This window comes from Serinus canaria, chromosome 6 (genome assembly GCF_022539315.1).
Source record: "Serinus canaria isolate serCan28SL12 chromosome 6, serCan2020, whole genome shotgun sequence".
Classification (NCBI taxonomy): Eukaryota; Metazoa; Chordata; class Aves; order Passeriformes; family Fringillidae; genus Serinus; species Serinus canaria.
This window is the reverse complement of record NC_066320.1, coordinates 2,483,218-2,501,759: the sequence shown is the minus strand read 5'-3', so window position 1 is coordinate 2,501,759 and position 18,542 is coordinate 2,483,218. Positions and strand designations below refer to the sequence as shown.

General features: G+C 50.4%; 1 long non-coding RNA gene across 2 annotated transcripts; it reads right to left on the bottom strand.

Moving 5' to 3' along the window:
• Positions 1 to 5,146: 5,146 nt before the first annotated feature.
• On the bottom strand, positions 5,147 to 17,426 carry LOC127059790 (uncharacterized). Of its 2 annotated transcripts, none has more exons than XR_007777936.1 (3): positions 16,733 to 17,426; positions 16,254 to 16,422; positions 5,147 to 5,346 (listed from the first exon to the last, which is right to left on the bottom strand). It is a non-coding gene; the product is annotated as an uncharacterized LOC127059790 (long non-coding RNA). The 2 variants fall into 2 exon arrangements; XR_007777937.1 differs by lacking the exon at positions 5,147 to 5,346 and adding an exon at positions 10,302 to 10,482.
• Positions 17,427 to 18,542: the final 1,116 nt, after the last annotated feature.

Sequence of the window (18,542 nt, the reverse complement as noted above, 5' to 3'; positions counted from 1 at the left end):
GTGAAAGCCAAGGAGAAAAGGAGGACACAGGGAGTTGTGGGGAAGCAGGAAGAGTTTGTGAGGCTGTCAAGGGAGATTTCCTCAGCCCAGCTCCATCTAAGTGTGCCAGGAGTGCAGGGCTCCTGCTGTAGCTCAGCACTACCCAGACCACCCTGGGCTCTGGGGAAAGCACCACTCACACCTATTGCTTGGAAAAACGCACCCTGTTCCACCTGTCCTGCCACTACAAATACAGGAGCCAGAGGAGGTGAGGGAAACATCCACTTCCATCCAGGAGCCACGGAGGAGAACGGCAGGAAGGGTGGGGGGACAGCCCATCTCCCTGCCTGCTTATCTGTCATTAACCCAGGTGCTAATGAAGGGCAGCCAGACAGCTTCCTGCACCTGATGGAAAGCTCACGAGGAGCACCACTGGCTAATGAGGACATTAGAGGCTGGTCTCTCCCTTGTCACCCTCCCCTCGTTCTAATATCAGGCTAATTTCGCTCTAATGTGGATTAATTGGCACCTTTCTGCCTGCAAATTCCTCTGTTTTTCTGGAATTGTATCTCCCACCCAAACAAAACCGTTTCCTTGGATTTGGGAGAGAGGTGGAGAAAAGGGGAACATCTCTGCTGCAAACCAGAAACAAGACCCAGACAGAGGCTGGGCAGGAGGATAAAAACCACATTTCATTATTCAGTGAGCAAATTCGTCTCGTCCATTCCCTCTTTGCTCAGTGTGGTGGCAAGGCAGGATGAAAGGGAGCTAAATATGGCAAATATTGTGAGGAAAAAGCAGGGGCAAGCGTCACTGAGTGTCTGGCCCTGCAGACCAAGGGAGCCAACAGCCCTTCTCTTTGTGTCAATGCCTTTGCTCCTTCTCCTGCTGGGGTGAATTTGGCAATCCCTTCGTTTCCATGTGGTGAGCAGGCACAGCCCAAGCCTTGCTGTCCCACCCTTGTGCTGCAAGGCTGGGGAAGGGAAGGGCAATTGCACGGATCCAGAGCCTGGCTGTGTCCAGCTGAGGCAAAAGCTGTGATGGCGTGGAAAGGAGCTGTGAGGAAAACCTCCAGCTCCTCTGTAGAAGGTTGTCAGGGCAAGGCTGGGTGGAAAATCCAGCCTACAGGAAGCCAAGAGGGTCTCCTGAAAGCTGTCTAGAAGCGGGACAGCAAATCTGGCACAACGGCTGATCCATCCCTGCTGCGAGGCAGGAAGGGTGATTCAGAAAGGGAAACAACATTGGGGGAGTTTTGCAAATATCCCTCAGATTTTGTGGACCAGGCTTCTGGGGAATCCAGCTGGGATCGTGTGGAGCGTGGGAGGAACAGTCCAAGGCAAAGCTGTTCTGGTGGTGCATCCACGTGTCCAGAGACGTGTAGGTGGGGGAAGGAAGCACTGCCTTGAGGAGCAAGGACTGGCTTGGCCCTGGATCTCATCCTGTAGGACACCCCTGACATCTGCCAGTGGCTGAACTCAGGTGCAGCCGGTGACAGCAGTGACAGCTCGGGCGGGACTTTGGGATCAATGATTTTGTGCTGCGAGAAATATTTTCCACTCCCCAGCATGCAATTCTGAGGTAATGCTTCCCATTAATAAGGGGGAAAAGCAGGTTTCTGCAACCTTGGATGTTCTTTGTGTTTCTCATTACTGCTGCCCTAATCGTGTCCCCAGAAAGGAAAAGCAAGATTCTTTTACACCTGACTAATTCTGCTGCTGTTACTCAGTGCTGCTTTCACACCGCTTCCCAAGCCTGCCAAGACACCCTTGAACCTGTTTGCAAAAGGTTAGGATGCTAATTAAGAAAAGCTATTTCCCCCACCCCAAACCTGAGGGAGAGATGTAAAAAAAAGCCTGTGAGCTGGGGTTGGATCTGTTATTACCCTTTCTCCTTTTCCTGTGTTATGAGACGTGTGTCCCACTTTTTTCCTGGGGGAATCCGCCGCTCCCGCGGGCCTGGTGTGCCAGAGTGGATACGGGACAAGAGGTTAATTTGTAGCCCTGCAAAGCTTTCCCTTTGCACAAATATTGATCCAAGGCTGTTCAAATACCCATCCTGGCTGGAATAGCAGCAGTGTGATGCTGCTGCTGGAGATGCACAAGGGCATCGGAGGGGACGGGAACGAGGAGAGAAAGGAGAGCTGGGCAGAGCTGCGGGCTGGGCATGCATGTCCTCGCCTTCTCCCCTCCCTTCCCTACTTAAATTTCTTTTTATTGACATTTGTCTCCCTAGGCCGAGCAGTCTTTGGATGGAGAGGGAAGCAGCAGTGTTGTTCCACCCTGGGCATTCATTAGGGGATATTGTTTCAGCACTTGAGCTGTCTGAGCTGCCCGGGCAGTGCTCAGGAGAAGGTTAAATAGAGCTGTTGAGTTCTGGGCAAACAAATCTCCCTTTGCCAGCTCGAAACAGAGGAGAACTTCGGCTCTCCTGCCTCTTGCCCAGAAGAAGAGCAGTCAGAGCAGCTCCTTTGCTGAAGGAGCACGAGCAGGGCTGGTTCTGTCCCTCGGCAGCACAAAACCAGTCGGGCTGAGGAGATGCTGAGGTTCTAACCCACCCCGGTGGGGTTTGAGCGTGCCCTGCTCTGCTCCCTCTGCCCAGTGGGCTCCACCTCGCCCCACGCCGGGGCTCTCCAGAATTCTTCCTCCGTGAATAGCAATGAGAAACCGTTGTAAATTAGCTGATTAGTCAGCTCCCCTAATTAGCTAATTACCCCCGCTCTGCTTTCACTCGCGCTCTCCCGTTGTCTCCCCAAGCTCAGGTCGGAGGAAGGAGCGCGCACGTGGCCGCGCCGAGATCTTATCCTGCTTTGAAGCCTTTAAACTTGCATGATTCAGCCGTGCAGGGCTGACACGTGGCCGACCTCACACAACTTCTCTCCTCCAACCCTTTTGTGAGCGCTGTACCTGCCTCCTGTGCCAGGCACCGGGAGTCTCCAGTGCCGCCTTATGCAACCGTTCCCTCCTCCGTCCCCGCTGCCAGCAGCTATTCCCGTTCAGCTCCCATCCATCTTCCTGCTCCCTGGGACATCTTGCCATTGCCTAGGAAAAAAACTGCCTCGAAGGTTTGCCCCAAAGCTGGAGGAGAGGGGATGTGTTGTCTGGAGCTAGCGAGGTGTGAAGGCACGACAGCAGTGCTGCAGGGTCACACCAGGCTTCCCCCAAGCACAGGATCCTGATTCCAGCACTGACGTGTTCCTGGAAACCTGTGGGAGTGCAGCAGTGGGGATTCTCTGGAATATTTCCCCAGCTCCCCCTGGGGAAATATTCCAGAGTTTGTATAGGAACATTGTTGAAGTATTCCCCGGTTTGTAGATCAGGGACCTCGTCACCCACACGCGGCGTGTTTGTTGGTAACAGCTTCCGCACACGGGCTCTCCGCTAGAAAAATCCGGATTTTTTTTTTATTTTATTTTATGAGCTCTTCTGAGCTCCAGGCAGGCACAGTTCCTCTGCTGAGGAGTCCCATGGCATAGAGACAGGCTGGGTACAAAAATAGCTCGTTTCGTTTGTTCTGAACTGGCGAGTTTCCTCTGATGCCCCCAGCCCTTGCTCCAGGAGAGATGGAAACAGCTTTTCTTGTGGTTCTCAGATCTCTGGTGTATCCCTTTCCGAGGCTGAGGAGCCCATACCCAGCCAACATTCCTTGCTCCTTTGATCATCTCCGTGCTAGCCTCTGAAGCTGCTGCTCCCTGAACCTGTGATAGTTACCCTACAACCTCTGGATGGGGAGGAGGGGGACACAACTTCATGGAGAACTCAAGTCTGGGACAGTGCTTGTCTTTTGCTCTTCCCCCTCTGCAAGTCTGATCCTCCGTGGAAATTTATGAGCGTGGTAGGAAGCTGAGAGGGTCAAGGAGAGGAGGCTGTCTTGGTCAGGGGGTCCAGGAAAGGAGACTGCAGGGGGAAAGTTAATGGATTGTGAAAGGGAGAGAGAAGCCTTAATGGGAGAGAGAAAAAAAAGCAAGGGAAGTGCCAGGAAAAAAACCCCTCTGATAATCTTCAGGTGGACATTTTTATGTGGCTTTGGCTGTCGTCCACGTGCTACATCTTCTGTCCCCTTCTGCAGGGAAGGTGTGGGAGATGAGCAGGCCCTGCAGGTCACGGCACAACAGAGACCTTTCCCTCACCAGGAGCTGCACAGAGGAAGCTGGTTTTATTCCAGCAGCATCTCAGACCCTCTTCTGAGGTGTTTTGGGGCGCTGCTAAGTTGACTTCACTCTTTTGTTGCTGTCACACCACGCTTGTGCTGAGGGCTCAGTGATGATCCCATCTGTAATCAGGGGCAGGATTCCCCCCCTCCTGCTCCTGCCCTGCCTTTCCCATTTACAGATAGAAATGAAGTCTGTGGTACAGACCCTTAAGCTGGTTAGACACTTGAGACTTGGAAGTCCTTAAGCACATTAGCAGCTGGAGGTCCATTATTATTCATTGAATCTCTCGGGCTGGTTGGAATCCTCCTTTTAATTGTGTGCATTTCCCTCTGTCCCTTTATCACGGGAAGAAAGGAAGAAAAAGGGCGAGAGACACAGCAATCGTGTTATCTCATTACCCATCCTGGCCCTGGAATGGGACCCAGGCTGGAGTCTGCTCTTCCCCTCCAGCAAAAGGAGGGAGAGGTGCCCATTTTACATATTAATGGCAAAATGTCACCCCCCCCCCCCTTGCCTCTATCTCCCTTAGCACGCCGCAGTTAATAATTCACATTTCATTAACACGTCTGCACGGTGTTTCCCTCCTGTCAATGAAGAGATATTGGGAAGGCTTAGAGGAGCTGGAATTGGGGCAGGAGCAGCTGGAGCAGCTGCTTCAGGCTGGACTCGAAGCAGATGAGCTTTCAGAGCAGGGGAGCTTTGGGCTCTCCTCTGTGTGTTCATGTTTCAGATGTGCTGGGGTCACAGCTCCTCACCAAAAGTGCTTCCAGCCCAGAAATATCCCGTTGGTCAAGCAGGAATAGGGGAGGAGAAGCTTTGTGCACTGTCACAATCTGGCCTGCCTGCAGTGACAGAGGGGAGGGAGTTGGGGACACCAGAGCAGGGTGTCCTGGTTTAGGGCAAATTTGGGAGAAAACCTCCAAAAGGGGGCCCATCCAGAAAGCAAACCCATATGGCCTTTCCCCCCAGCTGGTTTGGGAAGGATTCCTTGGAGAGAAGTGGAAAGAACCTGTTTATTTACCAGGCACTGCACCCCCAGCACACAAAATGAACAATAGCGGGTGACACCACTCTGTCACCGCTCTGACAAAGATGACAAATCCAGAAAGTCTCTCCTGGGGTGGTCGCTCTGTTATCAGTCCCTCTGGCACTGGGGCAGCTGCTGCAGCCACAAGGTGCAAACTCTCGGTGTTTCCCAGGTCCCAGTCTGGAGCAGGCTCCAGTGGTTCCAAGAAAGAGAAATAAAAACAGTCCAGGTAAAAATTCAGACTGCTCAGCTAAACTGACTAATGAGCAGGAGCAAAAAGCAAGAGCAAAGCAAAAAGAAAAGCAGCACCGTGTACTGCCCCGTCCGTGTGTCCTGCCAGCCGTGGGGGAGCAGGCTGATAACAAAACAAAACTTTCACTCTTCAGAGCCAGTCCTGAAGGCACAGAACATAATATCCATCATGAGCAGCACACACAAATGGGGATACAAGCATCCTAACGTCACCCTAGGACACAGGGCCACTGGTTTGGAAGGGGGTTAAACAAAACACACCCTGGGAGAAGTTGGCCATACAAGTCCTGCTGCCAGCTTGAAGAATTTTACATGAGGAAACTTGTCTCTTGAGCTTGGTTTTCCACACGCTGAAACATTAATCAACTCTTGAACCATGTACCGAATGAAATATTCATCTTGTTCCCTTGCAAAAAAACCAAACCATAAACCCCAGCTATCTTCAAAGCTGTCTCATGGTGTTCCATGCTCTGATCCTTTAGGAATTGCTGTGTCATTTTCACCTAAGTTTATTCTGTGATTGCTCAAGAGCGAGAGAGCTAAAAGTCACTTCAGGAGGGACTTTACTGCTGTGTCTGGATGTGGGAAAAAAGTGGGCTTTGGCTTGGAATTTTGCTGGCCAGGCCCAGGCTGGTTTTGTTTCCCTGAAGGAGAAGAAAGGGGTTTAATGTCATTTTCAAACCTAATTTCATGGGGAAACCAATTCACGCTGTGATCCACCGGCAGGTGATTTCCTGATTAAAATGTTGGAAGAGAAAGCAGCTTAGATCAGCCACCCTTGACAGGGGAAAATTCTGTCCTGCTGGTCCTTTAAACTGGTGGAAAACCCTTCCCCAGCAGGCATTGATGTCTTTCAGGAAAGGGAAGAGCCACGAGTCTTCACAGGGATGGGCAAACACATCCTCAGCAAGGCTGCTCCTCTCCAGCTTACCAAACTACACGTGTTTGGAAAAGAGCCCTCATAAATAAGTGTAAAAAGAAAATAAAACCCCAGATATAAAATGTCCCTTCCATTAGCAGATCTTAAGGCACTTTTAGAAACATTGGATGAATGAAGTCTCTCCCTTGCCCTGCCTGGGGTAAACAAATCCATCCTGTCCTTCAGCTCGATCTTGCAGTAATGTCATAATCCCACCTTTATTGCATCACTGTTGTCATGGAAATAACTGTGATTTCATAAAGTCTCTGTAATGACTTTACCACAAGATCCATTAGGATGGGAAGATGGATTGTGAAGGCTACAAAAATGCTTTCTTTAAGCAAATGCACACTGGATAATTAGCAAATGCGGCAAAGGGAAGGAATGGAAATTGGATGGGAAAAAATAAATGGGTCCATCTTTAACACGGGCTATTTATGAACATTTTCTTTGATTCGGTTTCAAATGGCACAAAGGCGCTATTATAATATTCCAAATCAGCCCAGAAGTCCCATGCTTCAGGGCACAGTCAGCACATGTTGAGCAAAAAGCCGAGCCCTGCCCTAACCATTTCCCTCTGAGATTCCTCTGGCTTTGAAAGAAAGGTTTTGGGCTTTCCCTGGTGTCCCAAGAGCTTCCTGCTTTACCTTTGCCTGGCTGAATGGAGGAGCAGGTTGGATGTGCTGAGGAGGAAGATCCTGGGGGCTGTCCTGGCCAGGAAACCTTCTGTGTCTCCAAGGTCTTTGGATTTGCCTGAACTGGGGAGCCTGGAGAGGGCAACCCCTCCAAGGCCAGAGAGGTGCTGGGACCCTGGACACGTGCAGGAGGCAGATGGTGGGATTAAACCTTGGATGAGGGGGAGCTGGGCTGCAAAGGACCTGCTTTGGCTCGGGTCTCATTAAAGGTGTTGGGGGAAGGCTGTGTGAGCTCCCTGTGAGCGCCCAGAGGCGCGGGGCTGGATGCAATTCCTGCCTGGAATGCCTGCACGTGCCCCTGGCACTGCACCCTCAAAATACATGGTGGGGGCTGCTGCCCATTTCCCTGAAAGGAGGCACAGACAGGTGATTAAAGGTTTGAGGGAATATCAGAGCTTCCTGGACGGGAGTCCTGCATCTCTCAGCACCCCACGCATCACTGCGACCTTGCAGTTAATGCACGGAGGGATTCCCACTCTGGCTGCTTCTCTCCAAGAACCCTCTGATGCAGGTGGCTTTTCCCTTATTTCTGCTTCCCTTAGGAGCATCTCAATCCCTTACTGAGATGTAGTTCCTTTTAATTTCTGGAGGTTTGTGATGGTGAGGCACGCCTTGCTCGATGCACAGGCCCACGGTGAGGGAGGAGGCTGCAAAGTGCTGGCAGTGGATTCCTGCTCTGACCTGTGCAATCTCTTCCCTCCTGTCCCAGTGCCCTTGTGGCACAGCGCCCTGGGGACACAGGAGCTCAGGGAACAAGGAGGAGCAGGGCACCTGGGTTCAGGGAGGAGGTGTGGGAACATGCTGCTTGGGAAGTGTTCCATGGAGGATTCATGGATTCAGGATTCCCAGCTGGTTCAGTGCTGAAAGTCCCCTGGGTGAGCAGGGGCTGCCTGTGCTGCCCTGGCCCTCAGAGTTCAGCATCTCTCCAGCTCCTCTTTGCCAGCTCTGCCTGGCGTGGGAGCAGAGATGCAGAAGAGCACTCGTGAGCTAATTGAAGTGGTCACATCCTCGCCAGCAGCATTTCCCACATTAGCCAAATTCCATCTAAAACTAATCTCCCAGTCAAGACAAATCTCTTCTCTGCAATCCTCTTATCATATTTACATATTGGAACCCAGGGATGGCTGCTGAACTGGGCCACGGTGACACTTGTGGGGATGGCTCCTGAAGTCCCTGGCACTGCCGGCCGGAGCAGACTCAAGGCTCTTGTGACTGCTGCGCTCCCCAAGTCCCTGCCTGCCCTGGAGGGGTCTGAGGAGTGGAGGAACTGCAGCTCAACTGCTGAAAGTAGTCTTGACTGCTGATCCCTGCTCCCCCTGGTAGGTAAAAAGCACCAGCTAAGGGGGAAAAGCCCTGTGGTTGGGCTCCTCACAGATACAGGGTGATCAGTGAGCCTCATCTCGTTAATCAGATCCTGCCCAGCTTTAATTGCCAGCGCTGTTACTGACTGCTGCCCAACCCCTGATGGAGACAGAGCACCACTTGGCCCTGGGAAGTAACAACTTTTGGTGATTAATCCTTGCTGCTGGAGCTGTTAATGATCCCCTGGGATGTCAGGCTGGAGCAGGAGGAGATGGCAGGAGCCCCTCGTCCTGGCTGGGCTCCAGCTGTGGCTGTGCAGCTCAGACAGACAAAATTCCTCCTGCACTTTCAGCCATCCATTGTGGAACACCGAGGTGAGAGCAGCCAGCCTCGGGTTGTGCCAGGGGAGGTTTAGGCTGGAAAAATTTCTCCATGGACAGGGCTGTGAAGCCTAGAACAGGCTGTTCAGGTAGAGTCACCATCCCTGGAGGGATTTAAAAGCAGTGCAGACGTGGCCTTCGGGGACATGGTCAGTGCTGGGGGAATGGTTGAACTTGATGACATGAGAGGGCTTTCCCAAGCTTAACAACTCCATGTTGCTCCCTTCTTTCAGGGCAGGGAAATCAAAATGCTTCATTTTAGGAGTCTTGGTTCTGATTTCTGAGCACTGACACATCTGCTGCAGTTCATAGAAGCAATGTTTTAAGGGGAGGGAATTCCTCCTGCCTGCCCAAGTGCAGTGAAGCAGGTGACCACGGATGCTGACAGGGGAGGGAAGAGATTGGCAGAGCCCAAATGGGAATCACCTCAGCCCTTCCCACGGGAATACCTCAGCCCCACCTACAAACCAGCCCTTGGACACATCCCAAGCTGCCTTCAGGTGCTTTGCTGGAAAGCAGCAAGATCCCAGTGCTGACTCACAGGCTGGGCATTGGGAATGCCACATCCTGGCTCTCAAACTCCAGCCCTGCTGCCACTTTTTCCAAATAGCAAATACACTGTTATTCTCCAGAAATTAGTTTTGTTCCTTCTGACATCACTTTGGGGCTCACCACCCTGGGCCTTGGAGCTTTAGCACAGAAAGGTGGTCAAGAGGGTTTTCTCCCCCAAGCTCTGAGTTTGGAAATTGGGCACCAGTGAAGGAAGTAAATAGTGCTTTCATTTATTCAGTTAAAAAAATGCTATTTAAAAAAAAGAAAACCCCACGTAAATCAACTGAAATCAGAACCAAGCCTCCCAAAATGAAGCATTTTGACTTACCTTGAAATTAATTTGCTGACTTCCAGAGCACTGGTTTTGGGGGGTGATTTTTTTAAACTGTAATGATTTTTGGGGGATCCCTTAGGGTCCATTATGAGCAGAGTCCATCTTCTTCCTTCCCTGAAGACCCTTCCTGGGCAGCTGTCAAACAACACTGATTTTATTCAGGTGGGCTGCTCAGGGCTGCAAGTTCTGCCTATTTATTTCCAGGATGTTTTCCTCTTTAAACGTGCTCTGCCTTCGATGAGGTCTGTAAGGAATGCTACCTTAGCCAGCGTGGTGGTGTCTCATGGAGTGGCCAAGGAGCAGCAGGACAGGAATTATCCTGTCTCCTTGGCTGCCTGTGCCATCCAGGAGAAGAAATCCTTCCACTGGCCGCCACCAGGCACGAGTGCTGCTTGTTTATGCGCTCACTTATCTTATTAGCTGTAAGATTTGCCCTCCTGGCAAATCCCCAGAGACTGAAGAACTTTTCCCTGCCAGGGCTGAAAAATGTTTTAAACCAAGTCCTGGTCTTGAACTTACCCTGCTGTGCTCACTTTGGAGCAGCTTGTGAGACAAACACCTTATTTACCAGATGAGTTGCAGGGGTAGCCCTCTGGATTAGGCACATCCTGGCTCTCTCCCTGTGTTTAAATTGCCTTTGATTTACCCCTTGGAAAAAACAATTACCAACCTTTATATGAAGAATTACAAGCCACGAAAGTTTAAGCAGAATGAATTTAGATAGTGAATTTATCACAAGGTGAAAAATAGATTTTTAAGGTTTTTATCATGAGTTCAGAAGAAAAAATAGAAGAATATGAGCATGTTCTGTCTTTCTCCTTCTTCCTCTTGGCCTCCACCTTCTGCTGTGATGTTGGCACTTTTAGATTACTTCAGAGTAGAAGCTCACTGTCTAACATAGATAATAAGTATTAGAAAGTAATTATGAATATTGTACACGTAGCTTTTAGTATAAAAGAATAACACCACCCAAAAGCAAGCAGAGTGCCTCTGTCTTGCTGAAAAAAACACAGCTAGACAAGAGAAAAAATTTTATAAATAAGGTACAATAAACAACCTCGAGACCAAAACCTGAAGAGCTCTGACTCCTTCTTCAAGCATTGAACTGAAAAAAGAGACTTTCTAACCTATCTCAGAGTCACTCTGACCAACTGAGGGCCCCGAGAGCTGCATTTGCAGCAAACCACCCCGGGAGGTGCCTGCAGATGGAAGGAGGGCACCACAGACACCCCAAGTGCAGCTCCCAGCTTGTGCAGCAAACCCTGGAGGCAGGGGAGCATCCTCGGGGATCTGAGCAGCCCCTCCTGACCTGAACCTCAGGCCTGGCTGTGAAACCAGCTGAGACTTGTTCCTACAGCACCACAGGCCTGGAAATCAAAGCTGAGCTCCAGGGAGAGCAGGGAGGAGCTGGTGGCTCTGATCAGCCTGACATGCTGGTGGGGTCCCCCCATGGCTGAGCATTCCCCTCTCCAGCCCTGCCTCTAATCACAGCTGCCTCAGTCAGTGCTGGAGAAGGTGAGGAGGGATGGATGGGCTGGATTTTGCCCCTGCTGCCTCTCTGCAGAGGGGCCAGTGCAGGTCTGAGAGATCAGGAGCTCTCCCCAGCAGCTGTGGGGGCATGGCAGCCCCGAGCAGTGCGATCCCTCCCTCCTTCCCTTTTCTGCTTCCATTTCATCACCCTGCTCAGGACTGAGTGGGAACGAGCAAGTCCCCAAATAACCTGGTTTCCAGCAGCAGCCTCGCTTTTCCACTGCGAGCAAAACCTGTTTCTGGCACAGTTTGTCCTCGTGTGTGTCCTGCGTGACCCCACAGGAGCCGTGGGCTCTTTGCGGGGACCTGGGTCAAAACCCAGAGCAAAGCAAACCTGTCTGAATTCACCCCGTGGGGGTTCACAGCCCCACGAACCAAAAGGTTGAAAAATCCCTGCCTTGGGAGTCCCGAGTGCAGTGAAAAAGCCTTGGGAATGCACAGCCAGTGATTTGTGTGAGGGAGGATTTGGCTGAGCAGCAAGGGTTCAGACAAACTCACAGAAGCAAAAGCGCAGCTTAACGGCAGGGCTGGGTTCATTTGTCAGGCCCCTTCCTTGCTTCTGTACTTGGGAGAGTGAAACAATAATTGGGAGCAAAGCTCAGGTTAATCTTCACTGAGAAGACGATATTCAGTAGCTTTATTAAAAGGGGTGGGGAGGGGGCAGGCACGGGGCTGCTTTGGCTCATTTTAATTTTCAGCTTCATCTTCGGAGTGCTGGAAAATAACCCCGTGCTCCACCGACTGCGTGAGGAAGGAATCTCAGCTGGAGAAGATGGAGCAGTTGCTCCCTTTCAGAGCAGCCTGCTGATTGTGCAAGTGCCATTAGGCAGCTTGTGGAGGAAGGCTCTTAGGTGTGAAAACTGCTTTCCCCCCCCCCCACCCCGTGCAGGCTGGAAAGGCCAACGTGGCATTTGCAAAGCCCTGGTGAGCGTCATGGGTGTGAAACTTCCCTCTGTCCCCTTTCCAAATCCAACTCCCTGCCAAGCTGTCCCTGAGCAGCAGCATCATCACTTTCCTTCCCACTGCAAGCCAGGAGAAACCTGGCTTCTCCCTCTTGCTTGCTCTCACAGCTGGCTGCTCGTTCCAGCAGGGATCCTCACTGAACCCCGGGCTGTCTCTCCCATGGGTTTGATCCATATGATCCAGGAGGCTTTGCAGGGTCAGTGTCCACCCAGGAGGAGGAATGAATGACAAGGCAGGTTGTTTTATTGAAATAGAAGTGGAAGGGAATGTATCAGAAGGGTGAGGGAGGCAGCAGGGAGGGAGGACATCCCCATCTCCATCTCCATCTCCATCTCCATCTCCATCTCCATTTCCATCTCCATCTCCATCTCCATCTCCATCTCCATCTCCATCTCCATCTCCATCTCCATCTCCATCTCCATCTCCATCCCCATCTCCATCTCCATCTCCATCTCCATCTCCATCTCCATCTCCATCTCCATCTCCATTTCCATCTCCATCTCCATCTCATTCCCCATCCCCATCCCCTCCACCCAAGTCTGGTCAGGCTGCCCTTCCACCAAGCTGATAAAAGTCTTCTCAGCTGTTGGGTTGTCCTTGCTGGCATCCCTCAGAGGAATTATAGGACCATAATTCACAGCTGCTCTGCTGGGAATCTCCATATACAGGAGCACCTGTCAGGCATTTATCCCTTATGTATTTTTACAGCAGCTTTTACAATAGGTAGAGAAAAGCTCCAGCTGGCTCGAGTGACCTTTTAATCACCAAGGGATGCCTGCAGCTAAAAGCCCTGCACCTGAGGGGACAAACACCCAGCCTGCTGCTTGGAGCCACTTGGCTTGATGGGAGCTGCAGGACTCCTCCTGTCTCCTGTGGAAGGAAAACACAGCCCTGCATCCTCTGTGCCAGCAAAGGAATCAGCTCTGGAGCACAACAAGTGTGGCAATGCCCTTGCTGAGCCAGGGAAGTCATGGCATGGAGGTATTTTTCACCTGAAGGCCCTCAGGTGGGGGCTTGGGTACCGTGTTTGCCAGCTGGAGTGAGGGCAGGCTGCCTGCAGAATGCAGGGATCAGATTTCCCTGCTGTGGGGTGTTTGTTGGGTCCCCGGGATGAAGGAGGAAATGAACTTGACTTTATGTTCTTAGAAGGCTGATTTATTATTTTATACTATATTATATTAAAGGAATGGTGTACTAAACTGTACTAAAGAATAGAGAAAGGATAAAGACAGAAGGTTTAATAAGAATGATAATGAAAACTCGTGCCTGCTTCCAGAGTCCTGACACAGCTGGACCCTGATTGGTCATTAAGTAAAAACAATTCACATCAAACCAATCAAACAACCACCTGTTGGACAAACACTCTCCAACCACGTTTCAAAGCAGCAAAACACAGGAGGAGCAAATGAGATAATTATTGTTTTCCCTTTTTCCTCTGAGGCTTCTCAGCTTCCCAGGAGAAAACATCCTGGGCAAAGAGGGTTTTTCAGAAAATGTGCCCGAGACACTGCTGCACACCTGGGAGAATCCTTTGGGATGTATCAGTTCCCAAGGAAGGGACAAGGGCAGCTCCCTGAGGATGGATGGATGTGTTCCAGCAGTGCTGGGTAGTGGGAAGGGATAAATTTCTCTGCAGGCTCTCAGAGGAGCCCTCACAGGTTTCCAAAACCAAGTTCAGCTGCAGGAGCCACCCAGGCTGCAGGGGCTGGGCTCTGCCCCCCCAAATAAAGCTGGTATCAGCCACAACAAGAGACTTACAGCAGCTTGCTCCAGATAAGTGGCTTAAGAGCCTCAACTTTTGTTCTCAGGGAAATGCAGGTCTCCTCACCAGGTTGCCTGGAAGTGTGGAGAACCAGAAGTAGGAAGGAGATAAGCAAAAAGCTCAGAGCTCCAAAAGCCAAACAACCATCTGAGAGTCCCAACAACTGGGAGATGATGGATGTGCATGCAGGGAGATAAGGGCGTGGGAGGTCCTGAGATGGTCTCAAGCTGTTTAAAGGAGGAAAACAAACCAAAACAAAGCTGTTGGCTGGAGTCCCACATACAGTGGAGGAAAACATGCTCAGGTTTTTGGGAGCTCTCTTCCCGCTTCCTGAAGGAAGACAAGGGCTTTGTGCTAGTGGAAGAGTTGGGCTTCGTGTGACCAAGTGAAATGCCCTCAGTACAGGCCTCCTCCTCGCCCAAGAGGGGCTTCCCATGTGGATTTTACTCCCTGTTTTAGTGGGAAATTGAGAAAAAATGGGGTTAAATTTCCATTCACCAGCATTGCTTGTGACAGTGTTCGCAGGGCTCCCAGGATGAGGGAAGAGATGAGAAAGTTGACTCCATGTTCAGAAGGCTGATTTATTATTTTATGATATATATTATGTTAAAAACTATACTAAAAGAATAGAAGAAAGGATTTCATCAGAAGGTTTAGCTAAGAATAGAAAAGGAATGAATAACAAAGGTTTGTCCAGTCTGGACAGCTGGACTGGGATTGGCCATTAATTAGAAACAGCCAGATGAGACCAATCCCAGACCCACCTGGTGCATCCCACAGCAGCAGAGAATCATTGTTTGCAGATTGTTCTTGAGGCTTCTCAGGAGGGGAAAAATCCTAAAGGAAAGGATTTTTCATAGAACATGTGGGTGACAATTGCTGCTCCTCAGCTGGGTTCACCCCCTGGCTGTTTTAGAACATAAACCGAGCACTGCCCTGCAGATCGTGGGGTTGAAGTGCCAAACAGCTCTGTGCAGGATCTTCTGGAATTCCAGGCTGTTGGGGGGGGCTCCAGCAGTGATGAGACCCACTTGAAAAAAGGGTCCAGCACTGGATTTTAAAGAGCAGCTATAAAGCCAGCATATATATGGAAAAAGCAGATGCTGGGAGAGCATTAGGACTTGTTCCAGAGAGTGAAGAGAAGAGAGAAGCACCCAGTTTGTTTTCAGACACTGCACTCACTCCTCCTCTCTCCTTTATTTTAATTAATTTTTACTAACTAACTAAAAAAAAAAAAAAAAAAAATCCCTGAACTGTAAGGTTTCCCCCCTTTTCTTTAAACTTGTTTAAACCTACTCTAAACTAACCACCCAGAAAAACACCTGCAACTCACACCTGTAACCCACCAAACCAAACCTAATCCACAACATTTCCAACACCAAAAAACCTAATAATAAACTAAATAATAAATAAACTACTACCCAAAGAGGAGACTTTCTAAGTTTATCATCACTTTTAAAACAGCAAAAATTTTTATTATTTAATATTATTTAAATTTTATTGTTTGATAAACAACTTTTTTCCACTTTTCTGCAGAAAAATATTTTTCTCCCAAACAAATTAAAAAAAACCCAATTCAATCTACTTTCCTAAAAAAGAAAATCTTTAAAATTTCTGTCCCAGCTTTACCCTAAACCAAAACCAATACACTGTGCACACCTGGTGACAGTGTCACCACCACGCTGACAGCACAGAAGGGTCCTGCACTGACCCTTTTCCCCAACACCCCCAGGAAATCCAGAATTTTCTCTTGTGAAGCCTCCTCCAGGTTTTTGTTCCTCCACCAGACACAGCCACAGCTCCTGGGAGCCTCCTGCTCAGCCAAGAGCTGGGTTAAATTCAGTGTTCCCTGGAAATGTCTCTTGATATATTTTACAGTTTAATATTTGTCCTCTGTGAAGCATCTTCCTTTCATGCTAAAAGTGCACCTATTATATGCATGGCTTATTCTGAAATTCCTGGAGGAGGCTGGAGGCTTGGGCTGTCTGCAGCACAGAGGAATGCATCCCTCCAGCAGGAAGGCTCCCAGCTTCATAAAACTCTCAGCCTTTATGGGCTGCACACATTTTGGGGGGATAAATTCACCAAACAAAAAAAACCCAAAACCAACCAAACAAAAAACCCAAATCCACCCAAAACAAAAACAAACAAAAAACCAAAAATACCAAAACAAAACAAAAAAAAACCCCAACACAAACAACAACAACAACACCCAAAAAACCCCAACACACACACAAAAAAAAACCCCACCCCAAACAACAACCAAAAAAAAAAACCCAAAAAAACAACCCCAAAAAATCCCCCAACCAAGTGGATTTTCCCTGTGCCTCCTGCATTTTTGACTAGAGGCTCCAAAAGCTTTAGCCAGAAAAAGCCATTCTGGAAGGGCAAGGTGTTGTTTTTCCTACCTGCTGGGGAAAAGCCTTTATCTCTGGATTTGGAGATGTGACCTCCTGCAGTCCCTCTGCAGATTTAGGAATCCTATCCCACTGACAGTGATTTTTTTTTCAAACCAGCTTGCCAGAGCTTAATTTTTCCACTCCAAAGCCTGGCTTACTTGTCATCAGCTCTGGGGTCCTGCTAGAAGAAAAACAAAGCCTGAAAAAGCAGCGAGTCCTAAAGTTTTACTTTGCTGATAGGAGTTTGGGATGGATTTAGGATTGTTTAGGTTGTTGATTCCCCATGCCTGGAAATGTTCACCTCCAGGCTGGATGGAGCCCTGAGCAGCTTGACCTAAAGAGTGGGAACCCTGCCCATGGCAGGAGGTTGGAACTGGGTGATCCTTAAGGTCCCTTCCAATGATAGGTTGGAATAAACTCTGTGATTTTATTCAAAAAATCCCCCCCCCCCCAGTTCTCCTGAATTTCAGTGCAAGCTGAATTCTCACCTTCTTTGTTTCCATGGTCCCACTTTTCTCCTGAGGAGAATCTGACCATGCAGGAGATCAGTCTCTGCTGGACAGCCCAGAGGAAATTCCCAGAGAAATGACAGGTACAAAGCCAGGCTGGGAAGCTCTTCCTGCCCTGGGCTGCTCCAGGGTGGAGATCAGGGCATGGCTTGGCACCCAGGTGGTCCCACCAGCAGCATTCCCAGTCCAAACCAGTTCCCACCACAAAGGACTCGTGGGGAGGTCACTTTTCCTTTGCTGCTCACTCGGGGCTTGCAAGATTTGAATGACTACACTGTGGGCAGCCAGTGCAGAAAATCAATTAAAATACCAAGCAGCTTAGAAACAGGAGCTTTAATTACCCACAGGCAGGTCTTTAAAGGGGAATGAAACCATCAGCTCAGAGGAAGGCCTCCTCTGCCCTTATTCCACAGGTCTCAGGATGTCTCCATGGAGCTTTTCCTGAGCATCCAGGCTGGGTGGCTGGATCTCTGTGCTGCTCCTCTGGTGGTGTGTGAGCTCTGCCAGCCCTGGGCATTGGTGGGGATGGGGCTCCCTGCAGGTCCAGGTGTTGGCAGCTGGGTTTGCAGCTGCCTGGCAGGGTGTCCCCATCTCTGTGGCTGGAATTTGGGCTTCCCAACCCCTCTGCAGGCAGCTCAGGGAGCATTTTGGGAGACAAACCAGCACAGGCAGACTTGCTGACAAAAGTGCTGGGCATTAGAGGGGGAAAACAGCAACAAAACAATCCTGCTTTTCTCAGGGAGCTCCAGGCTGCAGAGCCTGTTTATCCTGTTTATTGGCTTACTGCAACTCATCCAACGTGGGCCTTGAGCGAGGGCAGGAGCCCTGGGGATTTCTGGTGGCTCTTTGGTGGCCCAGCTCATCCTCCCTGGGGATTTCTGGTGGCTCTTTGGTGGCCCAGCTCCTCCTCCCTGGGGATTTCTGGTGGCTCTTTGGTGGCCCAGCTCCTCCTCCCTGGGGATTTCTGGTGGCTCTTTGGTGGTCCAGCTCATCCTCCCTGGGGATTTCTGGTGGCTCTTTGGTGGCCCAGCTCCTCCTCCCTGGGGATTTCTGGTGGCTCTTTGGTGGCCCAGCTAATCCACCCTGGGGATTTCTGGTGGCTCTTTGGTGGCCCAGCTCCTCCTCCCTGGGGATTTCTGGTGGCTCTTTGGTGGCCCAGCTAATCCACCCTGGGGATTTCTGGTGGCTCTTTGGTGGCCCAGCTCCTCTTCCCTGGGGATTTCTGGTGGCTCTTTGGTGGCCCAGCTCATCCTCCCTGGGGATTTCTGGTGGCTCTTTGGTGGCCCAGCTCCTCCTCCCTGGGGATTTCTGGTGGCTCTTTGGTGGCCCAGCTCCTCCTCCCTGGGGATTTCTGGTGGCTCTTTGGTGGCCCAGCTCCTCCTCCCCTTTGCAAGCAGCCCTTGTGCCATTTGTGGGGCTGTTGCACAAGGCAGGCAGCGTGGTAATAGCACCCCGAGCGTGGAAAGCACAGAACAAAACCAAGCCCTGATGAAAGTCCTGCAGCCTTTCCAGATGCCTGTCCACATCCATGTCCTGCTGGGAAGCACACAGAGTGAAATAAGGCTGGGTGGGAACAGGCTGAGCTTCTCCTCTCCTTTCCCAGCCCACTGGAAGAGTCTGGGGACACGAGGTTGCTCTGCAGGATGTGCTGCTGGCTGCCAAAAAAAGGAGGAGGGAGCCTGGGTTTGTTTTTATGTAACATGGGGAAGGAAAGGCAGGACAGGCTTTGCTTTGTGCCCTCAATCAGAAGTTTGGACACACACAGAGTTTCAGCTCTCCTTCCTGACTG